Raw genomic sequence first — 24,265 nt, forward strand, 5'->3', positions numbered from 1 at the left:
CAGGTGCTCGGTACACTATAACGAAGAGAATTGGTTGCAGTGATTTCCAACTTGGGTGCGAAAGACTAAGAACAAGACTTTCAAATGAGTTATAGTTTGGTTTAGGTTTAGAGCTGATTAATAGCTAGAGTCGAAGATAGCTGCAACTCCACCTCCTCGGCCTGTGCCTCGAGGAATGTGAGTATTAATATGACTGGGAGGGGTGGATTCATTTATGCTAACATATTCTCCATCACCCAGCCAGGTTTCAGTAAGACAAAATAAATCAATATCATAATCTGATATTAGTTCATTTACTAGTACACCTTTAGAAGAGAGAGATCTGATGTTTAAGAGTCCACATTTAACTCTCCTATTCGTTTGCACTATTGCTCTTGTGGTTTTAATTTTTATGAGGTTTTTATGCACAGCTCCTCTTCTGTTTACCTTTTTAAATAATTTCAATGGTCGGGGGACAGATACCGTCACTATAGGATTTTTACTAAGTAACTCCTGAAATGGAGGAGCAGAGAAGTGTGTTAGACTGCGACTCTGCGTAGGGTTTTGGGTGGGTAACTGCTGAAAAAGAAGGGCAGAGAAGTGTGTTAAACTGCGACTCAGCCTCCTGGTCTCAACTCTGGGTTGTCATGGATTTGGTCCACTAATAAACTTGGCCAGATTTCTAGAAATGAGAGCTGCTCCCTCCCAAGTGGGATGGATGCCGTCTCTCCGGATCAGACCAGGTCTTCCCCAGAAAGTCTGCCAATGATCAACAAAGCCCACATCGTTTGCTGGACACCACCTCGACAACCAGCGACGGAATGACGACATGCGGCTATACATGTCATCACTGGTCATGTCATGAGGTAATGTCATGGCTTGGGCATGGCTGCTTCTGGAACAGGCTCATTAATTAGGGCTGGGCACGTTAACGCATTATTATGGCATTAATGCATTAATTAATTAATGCCGACTATTATTTTTATCGCACGTTATCGCAGTTTTTATTTTATTAGTTTGAAAGTCCCTTGCTCACTGGCTCTGAATACACATACAGTCAAACCATGGGTCACCGGAGGGGTGGGACGTTGATCAGCCTGCAAATCACCCACCCAAACAAGCAGTGGAGGCCTCGGCTGACTACGCTGTCATCTTTTTTCCATATTTTTCCACCCGCGATCCGTTATCATGGCAGCAGGTGAGCCGCTTGCTTGTTAACGACGCAGCCTATCAAACTACTCAAACAGCCGAAACCAACATCTGCACCCTGTGTTCAGTGTTGCTTTATGTTACCTGGTCCGTGTTCGTTAAATATCCACCGCAACTTGTAACGTCATTTCAAGAGTGAAGTCTGTACGAGTGAACACACGCACCGACCCTGCTACAGACTGTTTGTGCTGTTCTCTGATAAAAGATACCTGATGCTGATACCTGTTCAGAAAAAACCCCCAACAAAATTGGACCCTGATGGTAACTTGTTCTAACAAGCTAGATAAAAGGTAATGCTCTGGCAGCGGCAAATAGCATTTGTGATTTGATTACATTGTTTAAGTTGAGATTTACAAGAAATATTTTATTACTACTCTGTAAAGGGAATACTGCTGGTAAAAAGCATTTGTTTAAAGTGTTTGCAAACCACATGTTATTACACTTGTGTATATAGCAGTACATTTAAATTAAAATTGCACAATACACTACTTTTTGAGAGTAAAGAGCTGGTCAGTTGTTCCACGACCAGGAGGAAAACCACATTGTTCCTCTTCGATCTGACATTCGACTATTAGCCGAACCCTCCGTTCCAGCACCAGTTACACTACTTTAGAATTCATTATTGAATTTTACGCATAACAATGCAATTAATGGCGATTAATCGCAAGAAAATCATGCGATTAATCGCGATGATGTAACTGATGATGGTAGCAGCAGGTAGCAGAATGAATTCAGAAGTGAACAGAAACATTTTGTCTGCCAATTTACGGAGAAATGCTTTGAAACTAATTGGGAGAAAGTTTATAATGCAGCAGGACAATGACCTGACGCAGTCAATCACTTGACCTTAAAGGCAGGGTAGGTAAGTTTGAAAAACTAGCAAGAAACTGGTGGATTTTGAAAGTATCCAACACAGAAACTCCCACCCCCTCCCTTCTGGGCTCCTTCCAAAGCCACGCCCTCAAAACATGTGAACGCGCGTTGCCGACACCGCAGGAGAACGAGCACAGTGTGATGAGGAGAACAGTGCAGCGGCTCTCATCAGGGGTAAGAAAACATCTAACTTTATCAATATGAAAATAAACAACTAACCTGGCTGTTAGTGCTTACTATCAAGCTAGCATGTTAGTATTGGCTAGGTTTAAAAAGACTGATTTTGATTCAGGCTAGCTAACTGTTAGCAACAGGTAGCTGTGCTAACAGCTGCGGTAACATTAGGCAAAGCTAAAAACAGGCTGATACACATTTTCCTGTTACCATCAGTTATACTACACGTGTTAGACTCATAACATGTACGTGGTTTTGCATGTTGGAGCTTCCACGTTGACAGTATTATTGTCTCTGATGAGGACTGCACCCCAGAGCCAAGCACAGACCGGGAAAGGATCTTCTAGGACCTGCGTCGAGCTTCACACTCCAACAATGGCATATGAACAGGTGCGTGTGTGTGTGTGTGTGTGTGTGTGTGTGAGAGATAGATAGATAACACACACACACATTTTAATATTAGTAAATTGTTTCCCAGTGTACTTGTCTCAAAGTTTCCCCCTAAGCCCTTTTGGTGTCAAAAATAAAGTGCTATAAAATGTAATCCATCACTATTGTTATTACTTTTTTATTGTTTACTGATTACAACAACTAACTACAGCTCTGCTTCAGCCATTGGCTCATGTACATTGTGTACAACAACAACTGTTAGAGAACAACAAACCCCTGTTCAGTAAAAATATCTGATCAAGTTGATGAATGTTCTGTCCTATTACACCGATCTTTCCAATTTGGGGTTCTAACAACTATATATTCCTTTAGAGGCCAGAATGTGAGGACTGTGGACAACATCCAGACTACTGTGTTTCCATGCACCACACATGGCTGATCTTCCAGACCCTGGGCAGAGTCCAGTTCAGTCAGGCAGCATACAGACAGTTTGTAGTGTGGCAATGTGGAGCACTTGGTCATAGAGTCGTGATACTAATTTGCTGTTTCTGGAAGATATGCAATTGTTATCCTGATCCACTGGGACAATACAGAGGTTTAATTCTAGCAGGGTGTAAGATGTAATGTCACTAACTGACACACAAATGATTCCATCCACTGTGTAGATGAATACCTGTACATTGTTTTTGTTTTATTCCCAGGAGGGTAGAAAAAATTCAAAGTATATTTCCCTATTCTGGTTATTTTGATTTTTTTTTTTAAATAAACATTGAAAATGATAAATGCCTTTTCTTTACACTTGCAGCAAAACAATCAAGCAACTACATTTATGTCTTATGTCTGAAATAATGACATCCAAATATGGTATAACACTTTTTTATTATTATATACTACTAAAACTACAACCTATATCACAAATATATACTTTTTAAACACCATCTATCTGCATTCCTCATACTGTATAATTTATTTGACTCATCACTTATATTGAGTAAATGCACAGGAGTAATAAAAATGCAACATACTGAATTGTGTCATCAGCTTTTCTCCTGGCTGGACTGTGGACACAGTGGTTGTAATCCAGGCCAGCCAGCATGGTCCAATCAGCGTACACTGGTGACAAGTACAGCGGGGCTATGAAAGACTCCAAATCTGCAGGTGACCTGAGGGCACAATAGAATAAAACATACAGTATTTTTTACTTAACTAATAAATAATGGCATAACAGCACCAATTACAGTAAAAGGTTTTCCAGTAGGTTTAACTATGAACAATGTCAAACTATACAATAAGTGGCTTATACAACAGAAACACAGATACTTGGGGACCTTTAGCCAGCGCTGCTCTGAGCAGGTTTTGTTCATGGTTAACTCCAGGTTACCCTGCACGTGGACTTCACACCACATCTGTACTCATTGTTGATGATGAGAAGTAGGATATTAATCCACACCACTTCATAAAATACGTTTAGATTTCATCCTGATTTGCTCCACTGCGGTTGCAATTAAGTTCTGAACACAACAGCATTATGTTCAGACAGCAAGCCCTGCAGCCTCTGTGATTTTAGAGAGAAATGTTAATTAATTAACGGGATAGTTTCTTAGATGTAGCCCATCTGTAGTCTATAATTGAATTCTCCTAAGTGTTTTCACATATTTAGATTTTTATGTGTCCAAAAAATAGGGAGCCAGGGTCGGGGTTAATCCTAAAATCCTAGATGAAACTGTGAAATTTACAAGAAGAAAAAATTTCCCTGAAATTAATGTCATAAAAAAATTTAAAATCACTCTGTTTTCTTCTGAATAGGCCCAATCCAAGGCAAAGTCTGTAAGGTGCATGATAGTGATTGTGGGCTAAACTAAGGAGTATTTCCTCACTGCTAAATCCAATTGCAAAGTTTAATATAACTTTCCAATGCATGCATAATACACGGCAGACGTGTGTGTGTGGGTGTGTGTGTGTGTGTGTGATGTTGCAGCCTTGCAAAGTGAAGTTTCTCTCATAAATGTGTGACTATAATGTCAGAATATTCAAGTTTTTTACTTGTAGATTAATCTTGGAAATTATTTTCTGTTAACCCTCTCCGCTGGTGCTTTTTTTTTTTACAATGGACCTTATGTGCTGTTGTGCCTTTACACCTTAATCATATTACACATAAAAGAAGAGCCCATAAAATACATAATAGAGATTTGAACTACAATAAGAACACTGTGATGGTAATTAGGCTACAAATTTAGGCCTACTCAATGCGATGCCAACAAGCCGCCCTGGCTTTGTCGTCTGCCATGATATTAGATTTAGCCGTTAACATGTCTTTACATTCATAATTTCCTGACACTGCCAACGTGCATTCCTCTGGAGAAATACGGAGCATGCGCTGCATGCACTCTGCCTGCATGGCCGAACACACCCCTTTTTATGTGAACGCGCACCAACTCCAATTAAGTTAACACCAGGTTAACACGGACTCAACTAACCAACATCTTATCCACCTTCGTAGTACTGTTTAACTCCAGTGTAGGCGGTCAGAGTTTGTCAACCCTGAGTTTGCCTGATAACCCCGAGTTAACTCTGAGTAGGTTGAGCTCCCTTCGTAGTACAGGCCACTGAACTGATAAATGAGTATCAGCATGTCTAAACAGACACAATTACACACACAAAACACACAGAAACAGACCGAGACACCCAGTGAAAGTTAAATGGGGAGGTGTCACAGTGACTCATCTAAACCAATTACATAGTCAGGAATCAACGCTAGCCAATCAGATTTCACACTTAGCTGAAATCTGCCTCTGTACTGTCACGACTGGTTGCTAGTACAAAGGAAATAACCATATTTGGAATTGCCAGCATAGTGCAGTAAAGAGGGATCTTTCCAGCGACAGTGGCAGGACAGGTAGCATTAGAAAGCTAACTTTTTAGGGGAAATCTACAGACGCGCGCACAAACAGTAGTTAAACAAACTACTAAATGTCTTTTTTGGACTTTTTTCCCCACTAATCTGAAAGAAGACATGTTAAGGAAGCAAAGTAGCCAAAAATTGACCAGTGCATAAAAACGTTTTTCCCTGCCGTGTCTCGTCTTAACTACTGGTGAATCCAATAACAACCAATGCAAGATGCATGTTTCAAATTGCCTTAGAAGTGATGACAGTAGTACGCTACAGTATTGTAAAAGAGAGATTACACAGTTTTTACATTAGGCAATACAACATTACCCAACATTTACAGAATCTATCATTTCCTTAATATCTATCCTATATGTAATCAAGTTGTGATCAATAGACATCTTCTCCAATCACTGATGCAAGAAACAAATTATATTTTACAGTATTTCCACACATATCTACTCAGATGTAACAACCACTATAACAACAATTGTTGATGGTTTTCAAGTAGTGTTTTGTATTGTACATACTGTAATCATTGCAGTGGTTCTTTGTGGCTCTCTTTGTTAGAGCACTAAGCTACCAACACTAAGGTTTCGGGTTTAAATCCCACTGAGGTCACATACAGTAAAAATATCACACCTTAGGGTGGTGATTCTGAAGTTTTGAATCTGAACAAATCAGAATCAGCTTTATTGCCAGGTATGTGTACACATACGAGGTATTTGACTCAGGATTGTACATTGTTCATGATGTGCTTGCTCATACAAAAATACCATAACACAATAATAAAATAATAAAATAAAATAAAATCAGACATAAACTACAGTGTAGACAACACTAATATACACACTATGAACAAAACAATATAGACATAATGACAAATAGTGCAGTAATCAGAGTGCAAAGGATGCAAGAGTAAACTATTATTCTCATTATGTACATGTTGAAGGTGGATATGATATACAGGTACACATACATGCATACATGTACACATGGCTCCTCCAGGCTGCATGTCGAAGTATCCTTGGGCAAGATACTGAACCCCGAATTGCCCCTGGCGGCTGTGTGTGCCGTGTGTGTGAATGTTAGTTTCTGTTTGAGCACTTAGGCTATGTGTGAATGGTGAATGCAGAGTAAAAAAAAGTGCCACACTTTGAGTGGTCGAAAAGACTAGAAAGGCGCTATACAAATACGGAGCATTTACATGTACACAGTGTGATGGAGCATAGTGATGCTGGAAAAATTATTTTATTCTATTTTACTTATTTTATATTTATCTTAAACGTGTATTTTAGTCTTTTCAATGTTTTCTTGCTTTTATCTTGTATTGTTTTTGTATTATTGTCTTTTGGGTATTATTGTCTTTACACTTGTTAAAGCACTTTGTAACTTGTTTTTGAAAAGTGCACTACAAATAATGATTATTTTATTATTACCGGTATACAGTATATACAATATGACATAGTATGAACAGAGAATGAAATAGAGAATGGTGAATAAATAAATAAGTGGTAACCAGTAAACAAGTGGCTGATTAGAGACAGAGTTATGAGGCAAATGAAACTGTATATTAATGTTTCAGTGATAATCAATTAGGAACAGTGAGCATAGTGATAGTGGTGTTTTAACAATATAGAAGAAATTCTTTACAGAAATTGTGCATGCAATTTGTATGAACATAATGTATTTTAGTGCAAAACATGTTTTTATTTTCATGTTTTGTTGTACTCATATAGTTGTGAAAAAAGTTATTTTTAGATGATGTGTTGTGTTTTTTGTACTAACAGTGGTGAAATGTTACCTCATACTTGTGTGATATATTTGCATTGCACAACAAATATATTATGACTTTGATCAGTGTAAAAACTTGTAAGACACAGACACAGGGTTTTCTCCTTTGATTTTATAACTATGAAAAGTGACAGCAAAATCAAAAACTGACCACATATTATACCTGTATGTAACTGATTTTCTGATGTCATGTTTAAAATGTCAAAGGTTTCTTTATCTCACTTTTTCTGGCTTTAGGGTCCAGTTATATCGTTTCTATGTAGCTGACAGAGGAGAGCACGGCACTAACACTGCCAGAGTAAGAAGTTAAACTCCCCCATGGCTCTGCCCTTGAGCTCCATGGAACTATGGGACTCTGTGGATAAAAGCCTCCACCAATTGGCACATTATCTTGTGTAGAGGTAGTGAAGGAAAGCGAATATGACAAATGTATCCCTGGGAAATAAGTCTTTGATCACCGGACCAAGAGAAGTGAGTGAAAGGAGAAGAAGACAGATAAAAGTTAGGGGGGGGGGGGTAGCCTAATTGAAATGCAAACCACCAAACAGACTGTAACTTCAGTAAGGCTGCAGTGCAGAATTTAAGGCTAGATGAGAGGATGAATGAATGGCTAGAGACGGGAAATAAACTAAAAGAGAGACTGAATTACCTTTCCCTTTGGAGCATGCTCTTCATCACCATATATAGACAGATAAATATAGAGAGAGGAGGAAATAGAAGAAAGAACTGATGGGGCTAGCATCTTTAAAATACAAAACCATAAAGGTATTAATAAGTTCTGCACCACCGCAGAATGTAAGACAAAACAATTCCAGGCATGGACAAATGCATGAATGAATACATGAATGAGTTATAAGGTGGGAGAGAGATGGATAGAAAAATAGCAAACAACTTCACCTCGCTAAAACTGCCAAACATACAGTAAGGTTATCAACAAGAGCTTGAATAAATTAACTGATGATAGAACAGCTGGAGAGATGACAAAGAGAGTTTAAAGACATAATGGTTGAATGACAGCAAGAGAAATATCCCATCCTCCCTGACCAATAATCCTGACACTTTAGTCAACAGTTAAGTGAGAGAAAGAATCCAGGAGCTCGAAACAAATTGAAATGCAGAACACTATATATGTATGGTGTGTGTGTGTGTGTGTATATATTAGGGCTGACCCCCAATAGTCGAAGATTCAATGCTTAGATGGGCGGAGCCTGATTCGACTGTCAATCTCACAGTCAAAGCTTCGCTGTGAAACAAGGATCATGCCATTTTGGCGGTATGAGGGTGCTCAACATCTGATTTAACACAGAACTACCAGTTTTGTCCCAATAAGTTTATACAGCCTATTAAAATATACATTTCAACATTTAATGCTGTAAATAAACATGTAAAAAGAATAAAACTTTCAATAAATGTTCTTAAAGTACATAAATAAATCCAAAACTGTAACCATAACCCCTGTAATCTGTATGAAAGCAGGTGAAACAGGAGCAATGAAGATACGGTACGTCTGCGTTTCATTCCAGATTGCTTCTCTGGTTGTTTTATTAAACAACTCAAAGCCGGGTTAACACAATACATTTCTGTTTGAAGCATTCCAGTTCAATGTCCAGGCCCAATAAAGCTTAACCACATATTCAACACTCTCACCGTAAAACATCTTCTCACTCTGGTCAGTTACTTTCTCTGTGATAAACACCATTTCCCTTGACTTTCACATTCAATAAACATCTTTAGTAATTCAAATACCTTTTCTTCTCACAGTATGCAACTGCTTTTAAACTGCTTTTACCTATAACTTGGGCATGGCCTATACTGCCCCTTTAATGTGTCAGAACAATAACGTTAGGAGACATACTCAGTAGTTATGGGTTATTTATACTTTACCGACCAGTATGAAAGCAGGTGAAACAGAAGCAATGAAGATATGGTGCGTCTGCGTTTCGTTCCAGATTGCTTCTGAGGAAACAGCGGAGGTGCCGCTTGTTTACCAATCCCCATATCAACTAGTGTGACCACAAACGTTCCGCCTCATTGCTCTTTAGAAAACTGTATACCTCGCTCTATTAGTCCAACACCAATTATTTTCCTCTTTAAATTAAAACACAAATATATACAATAACTCATAATGATTAACCTGATAATTGTTCATTTGTTTTCACATAAATGTGGTCACACTAGGAACCGCGACGTGCATGTAGTTGTCGGCAGCACGGCATGCACGCTAAACTCTGCACAAGACCGGTGAATGACAGGAGAGAGAGAGAGAGAGAGAGAAAAGGGTCAACAAAAAGTAAGTTGAATGAATAGAGACTGCAGCTCTGCAGCAGCTTCTCAAGATTAAAGCGGAGCTACCATGTGTAACCCCTCGCTTGTCGTGTTCCTTCTTCTTGATGTTGCTGTCGCTTGGGATTGCCACATCTATCACTGCAGCCTTCTTCTGCTGTTTGTCGATCAACACGATGTCTAGTTGGTTAGCTATTACCAGTTTGTCAGTCTGGATCTTGAAGTCCCACAGGATCTTAGCTCGGTCATTCTCAACTACCTTAGGAGGTGTCTTCCATTTTGATCTTGGGACCTTCCTGCCTGCATCTTACACCCTGCTGTTATGTGCTGTAATGTCACAGGGGCATCCTTGCACAGTCTGCACCTGGGGTCCTGCCTGGTGTGGTAGACCCCAGTCTCTATTGATCTTGTACTGAGAGCCTGTTTTAGTGCCGCCATGATTAGTGCTTCTTTTCCAGCCTGATAGCAGCTACTTCTTCTATTTGTCTGTGGTACATGCTGTGCAATGGCTTGTCTCTCCATGAAGGTTCTTCGTATTCCTTGTCCTCACCCTCGGGTTTCTGCTGCCTGAGGTATTCACTAAGCCTTTCATCTTTGTGGCCCATCTTCCTGATGTACTCCTGGATCTTTGTCGTTTCATCCTACGCTTGGTGTACAGTCTCAGGGTGCTGGATTTGGGGTGGAACCCTCCATGCATTGTGAGGAGCTTTTTTGTCTTGATGTCAGTGGCCTCTATCTCCTCCTTTTGGCGAGTTTATTATACCAGCAGGGTATCTGATGACTGGCAGGGCGTATGTGCTGATGGCTCGGATCTTGTTCTTCCCATTCAGCTGACTTTTCAGGACCCGCCTCACTCTCTGTAGGTATTTGGCTTTGGCGGAATTCCTTGCTGCTTCCTTGTGGTTTCTGTTAGCCTGCGGCACCCCAAGGTATTCGTAGCTGTCCTGAACATCTGCAATATGGCCCTGGTAGTTCAACCCCCTCTGTTCTGATCATTTTCCCTCTTTTTGATACCATTGCGACCAATGTCATTGCTGTAGATCCTGGTAGTGTGGATCAGTGAGTTGATGTCACTTATTTCTGGCATACAGCTTGATGTCATCCATGTATAGGAGGTGACTGATGGTTGTTCCACTTCAGAACCGGTATCCGTAGCCAGTCCATGTGCATTGCCTTGGTATATGCCGCACTTGATGGTGACTTGTGCAATTGGCTTTAAGTTGGCTTCCAGACTTGTTTTCCACAGCCCCACTGAGTTCTTGATGAAGGCTATTAATCTTGAACATTTCCAAGCATTCCAGTATCCATGTATGTGGCATTGAGTCGTAGGCTTTCTTGTAGTCAATCCAGGCCGTGCACAGATTGGTCTGCCTGGTCTTGCAGTCTTGAATGACTGCTCTATCAACCAGTAGCTGCTGCTTGGCTCCCCTGGTATTACTGCCCATTCCCTTCTGGGCCCTGTCCATGTATTGAGCCATGTGCCTACTCTAGCTGCTGTGATGCCTGACAGGAGCTGTTGTGTTATGTTGTGCAGAGGCAGGTTATTGGCTGGTAGTTGGATGGGATTGTTCCCTTCTGGGGATTCTTCATGATCAGGACCTTCTGTCCTTGGGTTAACCATTCTGGGTGGGTCCCATCCATCAGCAGTTGGTTCATTTGTGCTGCCAGGCATTCATGGAGTGCAGTTAGTTTCTTCAGCCAGTAGGTGTGGATCATGTCAGGGCCTGGTGCTGTCCAGCTCTTCATACCTGCCAGTCTTTCTTGTATGTCTGCCGTTGTAATGGTTACTGGATCTTGTTCTGGGAGATTGCTGTGATCTGTTCTTAGATCCACTATAGCCACTGAGCATTGGTGTTGTGGGATGCTTCTTTCTCCCATATGTTCAGTCTCAGCCCTGGGTGGATCTGATCTTGTGTTATTACCCTACAACTGAGAGTACATTTTGGATGGTTCGGTGGAGAACATCCGGTTTATTCTCGTGGCTTCTGCTTCTCCCTTGTATCTCTTTAGGCGAGTAGCCAGAGCGGTAAGTTTGTTTGGCAGTCTCCAGAGCCTCAGGTATCGACAGCTTGTTGTATTTCTTAGTTAGCAGATGATAACAGCTCCTCGCTTACCTGTCGTCCTGGCTCCACCTTGCTGCATATTTGTTGTACATCGTCAATCTCTAGTCGTGATAGGAGTTGCCGTTTGCAGATGGTAGAACACTGAGATAGGAGTTGTTTCTTTGTCAGTGTTGATGATGGGGTTCGAAGCATCAGTATATCCCATAGTCTGCATATAACCTCTCTCACCGGGATTACTTGTATAGTAGCATTGCATCAGATCCATATTTTCTACTCTAGTTTATTTCAAATGAGTGGTTCAGAGTCAGTTTATAATTTCATTAAATGTGCATTGTGTTACACTGCAAAATGTTTTGTAATTGTAGTGCATACTTTTTGTTGTTTTACTCGGTATATGGTTTGGTTATGGTTTGTTTATTGTTACTTTGTCTTTTTCTACATTAATATAATGATTTTTAAGTTGACGTGACAGGCCTGATCAATTATCTCTGCACCACAGAGGTTTTTATGTTGAACTTTCTGCAGTTGCATTTTCTTCACCCTTCACTGGTTAAAAAATGCATTTAAATGAGAATGAAGAGCAACAACAGAGAGGGAGGAGGAGTGAATTAGAAGCATGAGGCTTATTATCAGTAGCATACAAGCACACTATACAGCAGTGTGTTTTTAAAAAATTGGACAAGGAGCCACAGGAAAATTTACCAGTGGTCCAAAATTACAATCAAATTCATCACCCCTTCTGCAGCTTGAATTTGCGGTGGCAATATAAAAAAATTATTGTGTAGCGTCAAACTAAAGCAAAACTCAACAATAGATGCTCGCTGGTCTATTCCAAGTACTGTTTAAAAACTGATATAGCATACTTGGGTGGTTCATCAGTGGTGATAAATTATTCAAACGTCCCACGAAGGTGCGCGTACAACTCAGCACAACCTCTCTCTTCCTCTTGTACCACACACACAGACGCTACATCACACATGCGCACTAATGTCCCCTTCGTTAACGGGTTAGGGTTACAATGTTGGATTTATTCAAGCTTTTTTCTTTCCACATTTTTATTTACAGCACTATATGTTGACATTTATATCATAATAGGCTGTATATTAACTTATTGGGAGAAAAACAGTAGTTCTATGTAAAATCAGACATTGAGCACCCACATACAGCAAAAATGGCACGATCCTTGTTTCATAACGCTGATGCAAAGATTTGACGTGATGTGAGATCCATTAGTCTAATCAGGCTCTTTCTACTGAAGCATCGACTCTTGGACTATTCGGGGTCAACCCTAATATATAGCATCAGTTAATACCCCCAAAATATAATAAAAGAACTAATGATGTTAAATAAAATACACTGATCATTTATGTTTTGTGCAGTGGGCTTATCCAACGCGTCCTCATACCTAAACCACAAAACAGGGTGATTGTCAATGTCTCCCAAAATATAGCCATGCAGTGCTGATATCTCCTCATGGTTTGCTAGCTGTCTGTGCTGAAAAAAACCTCTGGTGTTTGTACACAGCTGTAAATAGGAAACAAACAAAGTGGCCCCGCACCCCGCCACACAACACTATTCCATCCGTTTCAGTCATGATTTGTGTTTCAGGTAACGTTAAATGACTTGCCCATGGATATCCACCTTACTTTCTAGCTTGCGAAGACATGCTGTTGCTGTGACGTTAGCTATAGTAGCAGGAGAGTTGTGAGTATCGCTGGAGCTGATGTCCTGGCTCTGGGACCGTCTCGTCTCTCTGCATGTTAGCATTGCAGCAGCAACTGTAACAGTATGCTAACCTACAACTTAGCTAATGTTGGATTTCTCCAGAATCACTTACTCCACTTTTAATTCAATTGACGTAAGTATTTAAATAAATAAGTCAAAACTGACTTGGACCCAAACCTCGCTTTACTGGGTGAAAGACCTGTGTTTGTTTGACTCATCCTTCCTCTGTTACTGTTGTATGGAAATGTTACTTTCCCACCTTTCATGTGAATGAATGAGCAGCGATGAGCAGTCTGATGTAGACACACAGATTGTTCCATTAATTATGGATAAACTGAGCAATAAGCCCTACGCTGTGTTGTCTCCATGTTGGGAAGACAGAAGGTGTTACATTTTGTGTTTGATGTCATTAGGCAATCTGTATGTTGATGCAAAGTCAATGAACAATTAATAGTAAATGTTGGCGTCTGTCCCAATTGTGTTTCACTGTGGTTTGCCTGGCATCAGTTGGCAACAGAGCTGGAAGTTTTTTCTGCTTTTATCAGTATTTTGGATAAACAACAACAACAAAGAATCATCATGAGTTTAGGGTTTCACTTTTATATTTATTTAAAAGAGACTGGAAGATGTTTGATGCTGTTGAATTGTTCCAGTAAAATGCTCCTCTTCCCTTTATAAAAGACTTTGTAATCTGCAGTAAAACCTTTTATCATACATACATTTTAATGGGCCACAGGAGCATGTATTTAACCTGTGCAATGTGAATTGATGATTGGTCTTGTTGTTACTTCAACAAATGGACTATTCATTTGGTGATAAGTCAGTTGGTCTGCAAGTTGGTTTCTCAGTGTTATACCCTTGGCTCAAAGGAGGCAAAATAGGTGAATGAAACCTTTAACTTGTATAAAAAATAAAATAAAAAGACTTCTTACGATCCATACCATCAAAGATGAATTGAAGACCATTAAAAAAGTGGAGAGTGAGAAAGTGATTGCTGCAATGCAGGCTGGAATGCGAAAGAGAGATGGGTTCAGTTAAAGGGTTTTAAAAGGGCTTCTAGCAGGTGCCAGAAATCAGTTTATGATGGCCATAGGTGTCCAATATGACCTGCAAGGTCTGTTTACTTCCTGACACAGGAAGTAAACATAAAAATAAAATCATAAAAATCAGCTAATTGACTTGCATGTGCCTCACAGATCAGAGTTGTGAGCCAATGTTTTCAACTGCATGTGATATCTTTGTTGTGGTGTGATTAGCCGATGACAACAGATAAGTCAACCGTTGAGCTAGATTATTTAGTTAGATGAATCTGGATTCATATGTTTGCCTTTTGGTCAATTTGTTTGCCTGCACTACCAATATTTAAAAGTGGCTGATGTTGTGCCACTTCTCGGGATATGCAGATGCTGAGTGGCATGTCTGTTGGTTTTTGGTATTCTGCTGCCATTCTACAGGCTTGTGGTTTATAGACATTATGCCACTCATGTTCTTCTCTTTTCACTGGCATATAACATTTCTTATTAAAATTTCTAGTGTAATTCTAGTGATGTAAAATATTTTACACCATCTTTGTGGAATACCACTTTGACAGTTGGTACGTCACTTCTGTTTGACGCCATATGGCACATGGAAGTTATAGCTGAGTCATTTCACACTGCCATATACCACACCCCAATGGCTTATGACCATTCTTTACTGGGGCTTGAGACAATCCCAGATGACATCGTGCGAAAGGTGGGGTACACCCTGAAATGGTTGCTAGTCCATTACAGGGTTTGTGAATTCCCATTTAAAATATTTATTTTACAGTAATCATAACTTCAAAGTTCCTCAACATAGAAACACTGAAGTCTGTCTTATAATATAAAGATCATCAATGAAGAAAATTATGGCCATCCCAACCATGGAAGTGCTAACATTGTTTAACCTATAGAAAATAATGAATTTTTACTTCCAGGACTGTAAAATGAATGTTGTTGTCTTAAGCCAAAATTGCTGTATCCTACAGTGCCAAAGTTTGCAGCATAAAGTAGACATTGACTATTACACCTACTGGTTGATGGTACTCCCTGGGGCAGCAACAGTCTTTATTCAGCCAGTCAGCTGGTCTGTCAGCTAGCCATTATAATGGAGAGAGAGGTTGTTTCATTAAAGACTAATTCATAGGTAATGCAAATACCAAAAGTTTTAGGTCACCACACTGTGACGACCCTGGGGTTGTCTGTTGTGTTGTGCTGGTTTGGTGTGTGAGTTCCAGGCTATCTTTGGACGGAGCCAAGGCCAGGTTCGTCAGGAGATGTGGCTCACCTGTTCAGCCTGACTGAGATGTATTTAAGATGGCTGTCAACTCTGTCTAGTGGCACTCTTTGGATTCCCACGGCACCATGCACCACCCCTGGGACACGCCAGCTCTTCAGTTTTGACTTATTATGTAGCTTTTCTTTTTGCACTCACTACATTTCACACTCACCCATACACTCATGACACTCCTGATAATACTGATTCTCACGTTTGCCTTGAAGTTTGTTTATATTTGGTTAATACAATAAAACCATTAAGTTTATGTCTGCGTCAGCTTCCTCTTGGCTACAAGCAGGAGCCACCTTGTAACAACACACACAGAGTTCAAGCTTGTTGGAGTGTCTGTGCATTATTAAAGTGCTTTTTGCAGCCTGTTACTATCGCTGATGCAGACACCCTGGGTCTATAGTATGTTTTAGAGCAGATGGAGAAGGGAAGGAAGGAGGGAGGGAGGGAGGACAGAGGTGGAAAATGGAAAGAAAAATGCAGCTACTTGTACACCTTAACTCTGGGGTCAAGTTCTATAAACAGAGCGTGGAAAAAAGGACCAAAATAGTTAAAATTTGTTTGAGGCCTTATGCTAATGAAGGGGTAAGGAAAAATAAGTGGTGGGAAAAAGAAACAAGAACCAGAAAAAAACAAAAAACATACAGATTGGGGGTGGAGTAAAGTTAAGGGTTACGAGGAGTTGTAGGAAAAAACGAGAGAATGCAAGGGATCTAGGGAACAAAGAACGGGTGGAAGCAGTATGGTTATAGAGAGCAACAAGGGAGGTATGGAAAAGAAAGAGGACAAATAATATATAAAGGGGATAGAAGGAGGGAGAGGAAATTAGAGTTAGGGAGGGAGGTTTGTTGACGGGAGGAAATGTAAAGAGAAGGGAGGATAAAGATTAAAGGAGGGAAATGAAGGGCAAAAGGGAAGAGGGAATAGAAAAAGAAAGAAATGAAAATAGCCTCAACTTGTATGTTCAGAGACAGAGGAAGATGAAGGAAGAATGAGTGTGATGAGGGAGGAAGAGAAAGTTGGTAATTACTACGGTTCAGCCAGAGAGGCAGAAGAAAGAGAAACATTAATAGAAAGTAAGAAAACTGTAAGAAAGAATGCTGAAGGCATTGCATGCTGTTCGTGTTTAACCTGGCTTGGTGCATACTTCAATAAAGCACCATCTCTATCTATCAGAGCCCGAGCCACACTGTACATCACAAAGAGAGAGTAGAAAGATGAGCAGAGAGACAGAGAGCAGCAGCAGCAGCAGTGCCCATCGTGCTGAATGGAGCAACACGGTGTAACTGTTTGTCTCTTTGTCTCTGGGGAATCTTTAAGTGCTCCGATTCAATCTGCTTCAAGCTGAGCTACTGGGAATACATGACACACACATACACTTAAAAACACATAAGCGATGCTTCCACATGGCTGCAATTAATAGGCAAATTATGTTCAAAATTGATGAATAATAATCAACGTAATTTATGAAGCAGTTGAGCAGGTCCTTTACTAGCTTTTATGGAGCTTTCAAGCATATGTGATATTATCAAAAGCTATAGAAAAGCTAAATAGACATTGTGGTGAGATTGTTTTGTTAACTTTTGTTTCAGATTTCAACAATAAACTTTGAACTTCAATGTCCTTAAAGCTCTTAGAAAGAAAAAAAAAAGAACATTCATAATCCAATGACAACTAGGCAATAACTGTTGATGAAGATCATGCGATATGAACAAAAGCTGGAGAATAGCCATTAATTAAATGGACGATATGTTGAGAGTATGTGTGGAAAATATATTTAACATTCTTGATGAATTTCACATTAATCAATTAATTTTTTTTTACATACATAATATTGAAAAGCTGCATTGAGTTACTTCATTGGTGTTTCAATATCAATGAAACCCCATACATGGCCTGTTTCTCCCTCTTTTTCCTTAATGGGTACCCAGTACCCTGTACTCTAGTTTGTACTGACACACAAGATGAGTATTGTTCCCTGGTGCTCTGTACTGTTGGTTTGTTTGGTAGGTGACTGAGAGCTTTTTCCAGCACATCCTCAGAAGATAAATGGTCATATAGATCCACACATGTACAAGAAGCTTATTACAGCCCATATTTACGTTTATTGTTAGCTCACGACCTCTAGTGGCCATAGTAATTATGACAGGAGCAAGTCAGGTGATGTATAAAGAGCGAGAACATCTCTGTTAGGAGGTGGATTGATGGATCAAACAAACACAGGACTTTTACCCAGGATGGAAAGGTTCATGTTCTGTATGAAACCAACTTTTTTAAAAAAGGTTTTAAGGTAAATAACAATATGTAGGTGACTTACATCATATGACTTGTGTCACTTGATATGTGTACGTGACGTCCTCATTTCAACCCAAACCACAATCTTTTCCTATACCTAACCAAGTATTATTGTTGCCTAAACTTAACCACACGGCCACTGTTTCATGTTATCTATGCGTTGAATATCATGTGACTTACATAACGAACTTAAGGTCCAGTATGCCTGCACTGGTGCTTTCCAACAGTAATGTATGTTGTTTTGGGAGTTATAGGTGATCGACCTATGACGTGTTGGCTTCTTCACATAGCAGGATGTTATTAAAATCCCTGTAGATGTGTGTGTGTGTGTGTGTGTGTGTGTCCATGCTGAAACAGTGATTAAGACAGCAGCAGAAATAGCGTCTTATATGAATTGATTTTTATGCTACACTCTTTCTCCTCTTGTTCTCTCAAGCTGACTCCTATTTTTTCTTTATATCTCTCTCCCCTAAGCCCCTCTCCACTCTTTCTATTACTCCCTCAGATCTGCTATCTTTATTCCTCACTCTTTACAATCCTGCTGACTGTATAAAAATTGAGAAGTGGTATAATTTTACTTAAATTTACCAGATGCTGATATACTTGGACTGTCATATGTTCCCAAAATTGTCTTTATAATTTTATTTTCTTATAAACCTAAAGTGCTTCTGGGCAGCTATGCATATTTGTGGCATTGTGGTGAGTAAGTCCAGCTTTCTGTGGTTGAAGCATTTGCTCGGTGCTAAATGAAGAAATCTGTTTTGAGTTTGGTATGTAGTGGGTTTTTCACTTGTACACCTAATCAACTCAAAGTAAAATAGCTTAATATAGCCACTACTACTAAATATTAAAGTACAATGATTAATGAGCATATCGTAAATTTTACTCTATATCAGCATAACTTGTCAGCATCTTCTGCCTTTTAGTTACCTTAAAGGTGCCTAATGCATTTTTAGGGATAGGAATCAAAAACTTGGAATTTTGCCATGTCACAAACAGGTCCTTTGATGGATCCTCACAAGTTTCGCAAATCAGCATCGCACAGATTTTCAGATGCCACTGCCCAGATTTGAAGACGATCTGATCAAATCTGCTGCTCTGTTAAAATTTTGTAGGGAGCATAATTGAGCCATTTTTATAAAATCATGCCCCAGAACCATATCAACAAAGTACGCCCCGAGTATGACGAGTTGGGAGTGAGAATATGTTGGTGGGTGTGTTTGTAGGAGCTCACAGAGAGCATTTCTATGATTTCAAAACGGATTTGTTGTCCACATTGTAATGATTGCATAATCACAAAATAATGGGGTGCATCGATATTACGTTTACTGTGTCCTTTTGGGTTTTAAAGCCTCCGAGACAAAGGGTGCGTAACTGTCAACATCACTGCAGCTTCCAGCACACCTGTGGTAGCGATGACAACACTGACACAGAAACTCTACTTTTTGGACTAGTTCCAGGGACTCTACAATGTCACGCCTTCCCATTGGTTGTATGTAGTAGCTGGATTTGTGGTGCGTTCAAGTCGATAAATTATGTTCATTTCATTAACATGCTGTAAGTGATATCCTTATGAAAATCTGATTTTCACCACTGGTTACAGGGGAAGCAAGTGGCAGCAAGGGGGTGAAAATCATTTATCTAATTTGTGTGGTTACATGAAAAATGTCTCTGTTCATCTTTTCTCTTCATGCCCTTATAAATGCATAATTTGTAAGTTCTATATATAAAAACTTGTTGTGATTGGGTTGTTTCTGAAAATTAAATTCTATTAAATATGCTATATGTTATTATCATTAAAAAATGAAAACAAAAATGACTGTTTAATAATTGATTATGACAAATGAACAACCCTGTCTGTTAAAATGACGACCCAACTTCTGATTTCAAGGCACTACTCACTACTGTTACGATGAAAAATTTTGATTTTACCAGCTTTGAATTGTCACTTCATTTGTGAGGAGCAAATATCATGCCGCTGACCATACCAAAGGTGTAGAATTTAGTAGGGACATGTCCCTACCAATATCCAGGGACTACAGAATTGTCCCTAGCAAAAATTGTGGTTAAAACAATTAAATATAACCGCTGTTGTCTGTCAGCATCTAGTTAATGTATTTTCTTCACAAACAGTTAACAGCTCTTGTTCTCTCGCTATGAGCCAAGGCCTACCTTCTCCAGACCCTCAGCGACTTTATTTCTAAATATCCACTGCTGGGAGATGTTTTTATTGTCCCCACAAACAGTGACATGAAATATCTGTCCTTGGACCATAGTTGATAACAGAATTTCATTTGTGCAAACAATCCTCTGCTGTACTTGTACAGCTATGCAGCTATCTAAATACACTTACAGCAAAGGTTGAAGGCAGCGGATTGCCTTTGAAGTTTTTACAGGAAGCAATTGGGGAAACTGTGAAAACAGTCCAAGGATAGTAATTACAAATCAAAAAATATGAGAAAAAAAAACACTAATCAAAGCTTTGCAGGTGGGATTAGGAATAGTGACCTCATCTGCCTGTAGGTAGCTAGCCACTGACAGCCACAAAAACATCAGACAGAAAAATAACCATAAAACTGTCAACTGGCGAAGTGTGGATGGGATTAACACATCTGTACATGTTATTGTAACAATGTGTTGACATAACCACTCAAGTAAAAGATAGGAAAGATCTTCTTTCTAGACTTGTGATTTTTAAACAGAAAACACATTTTTTTAATATTGTGATATTTTGATGTTTCTTTACTTTACATACAATATAGCCAACAGCTTGTGATGGTCATTTACCTTGAAAAGTCTACTCTAGCTCCCTGGCGAGTTCCCCCCCAGCTAGCTGGCACCTTATTTAGGTTTTTGTAGTTAACTGAGGAGGAACTGTATGAATACAATCATTTCAACTTCACGAACAAACCATTCGTTAAACATAATATGGCACTTTCAACATTAGTGACAACAAAAAACAGAAATGGGGCATCTGAAGTAATTGTTGTGCAGCCCTGCGTCGCATGCAAAAAGTTAGAACATTCCAATACAAAACAATGCTGTCAAACTGATTTTGTCACTTGTGTCGCATTCACTTAGAACAGGTCTACTTTGACTTACAGAAATAACTATTTTTACTGTATTGTACTGTGAGAAATGAACATTCAATTCACAAGCAACAGCTCTGGTGGACATTCCTGCAGTTAGCATGCCAATTGCACACTCTTGCGACATCTGTGGCATTGTGCTGTGTGATGAAACTGCACATTTTTGAGTGGCCTTTTATTGTGGCCAGCCTAAGGAATCTCTGTGCAATACTGCATGCTGTCTGATCAGCATCTTGATATGCCACACCTGTGAGGTGGATGGATTAAGTGCTCACTAACACAGATTTTGACAGATTTGTGTACAATATTTGAGAGAAATAGCTCTTTTGTGTACATACAGAAAGTCTTAGATCTTTGAGTTCAGCTTATGATGAATGGGGGCAAAAAGAAAAGTGTTGCATTCATAAATTTGTTCAGTGTAATTTCAGAATAAAATATTTCATACATAAGAGATATGTTTCACTTTGGGAAAAACAAAAGACAATATAAGATGGGGAAATAAATCACATAAAGCTTCTTCAATTTGGTAGGAATGTTGTTTTTTTTTGTGTCATTTCCAGGTTGTTATATGAGCTGTGAGCATTAATGGATCCAGCGCTGGATAGATTCCATTTCTAAAATGACATTTAATTTCAGTTGTTAGTAATGTTCTTGTGGATCCCCTTATGTTGTTGGAACATTTAATTTACAGCTTTAGTTCCTTTGTGAGTTGTAATGGCATAATGGATTCAGTAGTGCAAAACGTCCTTTTTTTTAATAAACGTGTCACCTGTGCTGTGGTAATGTTTTTAATTTGTTTTGTTGAGCTGTTGAAAAAAATGAAATACAATACTTTTCTTTTTTATAGCTAATTGTCTACTCACAAGGTTTAATTTTTTATTTTACAACCCTTTAAAAGGAATTGTGGATACTAATACATTTTTATTAATAGTTTTCTCTTTTCTGATGACCTTCACATATTTCTGTGCAAATGCCAAATTGGGCAGACACAGATTTAAGTTCATATTTTCATGAATATCTATAGTATCTTTATGCATGATCTGACAATGAGAACAGTTAAAGTAAATTTGCATGAATAACTAGATGATAATTGTATAGCCCTTAAAAAGGAAAGGGATATTCAGCAGTTAGCAGTATTCTCTAGGCTCATGACCTGTTCATGCACCCCTGTGTGCTTATTTTGTTATAATATTATGGCATGAGGATGATATTTACTGTCAGGGAATGAGGAGAACAGGAGTTTTATTGAAAAATATATATTTTTTTTTTTTTTACACAAAAATACCATAATAACTTAACAACTAGGCCTATAAAAGAGGTCACCAAAATATAACTATACTCAAAAGAGCATACAACAAACAGAATATGAACTGAACAAATTGACCTAACTGAATGAGACACAAGGGAACATATATAGAGGCTTGGCCAACTTACACACAAAGGGAAAACAAAATGGACGATAACTACAACTACGTAAAACTACGAGTAAAACAGACTAAACCCAAAATCCCCCTCCAACATGGGAGCTCATGGTACAGCTTGAATGGCAGGCCACAGGATAAAATGTTTCCACTCTTTGCCGCGCCTTTCTTCCACCAGGACAGACCTCTCTCCAACATGGAATGCAAGAAACAATGATTAATATATGGCTAAAAACAAATAAATGTATATTACAACTCAAATAAACTGTGTAATCTGTCATTTGAAATCATGAATTGTTTGGGGTGTGGCTAACTGCAAAAGAACTTAACCCGTGTACTTAGCAAAACATGGTAGATTTGTGTACTGTATTACCATTGCTGGCTGTTACCCTGCATGGCTTAGGCCATCATATACCCGTTACAATGCATTTTAACCCGAAATTGTGGTGTTTTGTTTTTTAAATAATTCACCAATACCGCAAAACATTTCTGCACCAAAAAAATAATAATCTGAGTAATAATAACAATAATAATGGATTACACTAGGCATCCCAGGAACTGAATTGGTTGTCTTTGTCATTGCTTTGAAAAAGTAAAAAACTGAACTAGCAGCTCAAAGCTACCTGCTATATCATACTACCTCTGAATCTCAAACTGTCAGCGATCAAGTTGCATTGTAGATAATGTATGCACCAAGAAGAAGAATGTATGGTTGCCACCTTAATGATGATGATTTGTTTGTAATTTAGTCTTACTCATATCAAGCAAATGTGTATGCCAGTTTTAGCACCATATATACTTAGAAATTGATTCCTCACTGGAAAGTGGTCTCAGTTGTTTATTCATATTCACATTTCTCCAGAGAGTTTGATTGATGGCGGCTGTCTCTGCTTCATCAGGTATGAAACAAAGTGTGGAGAGCGGGCGGGCCAGGCCGTGACACTGTGTCAATCAACAGAATAAGGAGATTGCAGAGCACTGTTGAGGGTGCTCGTTGCCTCAGGGTTTAAGGTCGACCGATGCAAGAAAATTCTGTTGATAGGAAAAACAAAAACGCATATAATGTAAATGTATATTGGATTCACACAGTCACAGCCGCATGTTTTCACTCCTTCAAGCCTTTCAAGGGCTAGAGTTGATGAATGTCATTTAATGTGACTAATTTTACATGTTGACAACTTAATTTGATCAACGTTATACCTTTAAATAGGCCAGTGGCTACTACTTTTCCACTGAGTATACTTTTGAACGACTCAAAAATAAGCCATCCTCAAATTGCTGCAGACACTGCTGACTTCAGTCATGTTACTATGCATACAAATGAGAATGTTTGTTTGCTGTCCCCCTTCAGAGCTACTTTAATTCATTTAATTTCCCCATCAATTTTAGTCCTGGCATATTCTCATTTGACTGTTTCTTAAATTAAGAAATATATGTTATAGTTTTTTCATTAGTGCAGCAAAAATAAACCTTAAAATGTATCCTGTTCATCCATAACTTAGCAGTAGAAATAATTATTGTAAACGAGTTGAAATGCAGCGTTATTATTATTATTATTATTATTAGTGGTATTTTAAGCAGTGGACTGGAATAGAAAGTTTCGTTCAGCTTGTCCTCCCCAGAAAAATGGCAACATAGGTTGAATGTTCAGGCAGCTTATTAAGGTACCAAACCAAACTGTTTTTACAACGTTAACCTCGTGTTTAGCATCACGTGACTTACATCATGTATTATATTATGTTGCTGGACTAGTACTTATCATGTTGTTTTGGGAGA

The 24,265-nt window shown here is 39.0% G+C and overlaps 1 protein-coding gene across 1 annotated transcript in view; it reads left to right on the forward strand.

Annotated features, from left to right (window-relative positions):
• grip2b (glutamate receptor interacting protein 2b) overlaps window positions 1-24,265 on the forward strand; it is a 338,124-nt gene that overhangs the window by 92,222 nt on the left and 221,637 nt on the right. The window lies entirely within an intron of this gene.

The sequence above is a fragment of the Micropterus dolomieu genome, linkage group LG18, assembly GCF_021292245.1.
Source record: "Micropterus dolomieu isolate WLL.071019.BEF.003 ecotype Adirondacks linkage group LG18, ASM2129224v1, whole genome shotgun sequence".
Lineage (NCBI taxonomy): Eukaryota > Metazoa > Chordata > Actinopteri > Centrarchiformes > Centrarchidae > Micropterus > Micropterus dolomieu.